We start from the raw sequence: 2,251 nt of genomic DNA, 5'->3' as shown, positions 1-2,251 counted from the left end.
TGCAAGCCTTTTGAATACAGAACATGTAGCATGATTGCAGGTGCTTGGTGGGTGAGGGTGTGAGAAGTGAATTTGATTTCTTAAATAATAATAGGCATATGGTTCAGCTGGAGTCATTACTCCAGTTGTAAGATACGTGGCAGAAGAGGAAGATCAGGGCCACATTATGAAATATTTAAAAAATTGTGATTGCTAATATATCTTTGGTCTCTTTCATTAGCCTGTAAAATTCTTGTTAGCAATTATGTCCTAATTTTATTTTATTATTTGGCAGAAGCAAATGAATAGTATAAAATTACTAACTTTTGAAATGATCTATAAATGTGTATTGAACAAAAGATGGAAGGATAGAAAGAGAGAATGGAGAGAGAGGAAGTGAAGGAAATGAGAAGGAAGGATGGACAAAAGTATGGCATAAGAAAGGTATTTGAAAACTTAAAAGAATAAAGATAATAGTGAACAAAGAGATTAACCAGTGAATTTATGTACATACTAGAGGCCCAATGCATGACATTCGTGCACTGGGCGGGGGGGTGGGGGGGGGCGTTCCTCAGCCCAGCCTGTGCCCTTTCACAATGCAGGAGGAGAGGGTGGATGAGGCAAATCAGCCCGGCCTGTGCCCTTTCACAGTCCAGGAGGAGAGGGTGGATGGGGCGAAGTCAATTGGGGGAAAAATTAGACCTATGTAATACTTTAAAAAAAAAAAAAACTTTTCGGTCTCACAGTCAGTGTGTACACAATCTCCGAAAAGATAGATTTACTAGAACAGTATAATATGATGCTTAGAATATAACATCAGATTTTCTTTGAAGTAGTCAAGAATGTCTACATGGGGAGAGATGACATTTCTTTAGGCTCTAGAAGGCAGATAAATTCTTATATAAAGAAGGGTAGGACAGAGAAGAGAGACTATGTAATAGCATAGAGAAAACAAAGATGGTTGATTTGCTGTATCATCAGAAGTTTGCTGAGACTGGTATGTGTGTGAAAATAACTAGATTTTGACCAGATTGTAAATTTTGGACTTGATCCTGTTATGCAGGATTATGTTATTCAAAACTCTGTGTGTTCCTGGCAAGATATCCAGAACCTACTCCCTCACCACCACCCTACCCCAGCCTTGTAGCATCAGCAATCTGCTTAAGCAGCCAGCGGCACTAATCACTCCATGCTTCCCATCCTTGTTCATGTCAATTGCCAGAAGAAGCAAATTCATGTCATACTTCATTTCTGAATATCGTCTCATACAGCCAAGCATATTTCCTAATCTAACCATATTTCCTATAACTCCTGAAATTTCTACTCAATTCTGTATAATGCATTATCAGCAAAATCCCCTGTGTACACAGCCTCTTCTCTCCATGTTCCTCTTCATCGTACTGATCTCTTAAATTTGAAGTTCATAGGACTGTCATCGGATTTCTTCTCTATGTTTAGTCCCTGGTGAACTCATATGATTTCATGGGTTTAAATACTATCTATAAATTGAGTACTTCAAAATTTAGATCTCCTACTGGGTCCCCTACCCCGAGGGAGTTCATATATGCAATAATCTACTTTTTTTAAAAAGAGTCTACTTAATATCTTTATTTAGACACATAAACAACTTAAACTTAATAGGTCAATCCCTTACATCGCCACTTAATCTCACCATCACTGTCAGCAATCTTCTCAGTAATTCTTTCTCTTAGTTACTCAGGTTAAAAGCCTTGGGGTATTCTTATCCACATTCAGTCTAATAGCAAATTCTGTTCTATTTTCAAAATATGACCAAATTCCAGCCATACCCTCCATAACGCCATTGTTGTCCAAGCCATAATTCTCCTGCCTGTTTTTGGAAGAACACTAATAATTGCATTTCTTCCTTTCCTCCCAATCAATTCAAGTTCATTTTACAGCCATCAGAATGGTCATGCCACTTCTCTACTCAAAAATCCTCTAGTAATTTCTGTCTCACTCAGAGTAAAGCCAAGGCTCTAATGGTTTCCAAGGCCATTCAGGACTACGCTTCTCAAACCTTGTAATCCTACTTTTCTAAATTTATCGCATGTCTGCCTTTGTTGCTAACCTCCCCAATCCAGCCCCACTAGCCCCTTTGCTCACTACATCCACTCCCACCAAAGGGCATTTATACTTGTTCCTTTTCTCTGCCATATCTTTTCATATAAGATATTCCAGTTTTCATAACTACCTCCCTTTCTTCAGTTCTTTATCACTTATTGAAGAGGCCCTTCCATGTTTCTCATTTCTA

At 38.4% G+C, this 2,251-nt stretch overlaps 1 protein-coding gene across 1 annotated transcript in view; it reads left to right on the top strand.

The window, feature by feature from the left end:
* Positions 1 to 2,251, top strand: part of PPFIA2 (protein tyrosine phosphatase, receptor type, f polypeptide (PTPRF), interacting protein (liprin), alpha 2) — a 451,032-nt gene that overhangs the window by 350,533 nt on the left and 98,248 nt on the right. The window lies entirely within an intron of this gene.

This window comes from Myotis davidii, unplaced genomic scaffold, assembly GCF_000327345.1.
Source record: "Myotis davidii unplaced genomic scaffold, ASM32734v1 scaffold26, whole genome shotgun sequence".
NCBI classification, from domain to species: Eukaryota; Metazoa; Chordata; class Mammalia; order Chiroptera; family Vespertilionidae; genus Myotis; species Myotis davidii.
This window is presented reverse-complemented; position numbering and strand designations above follow the sequence as displayed.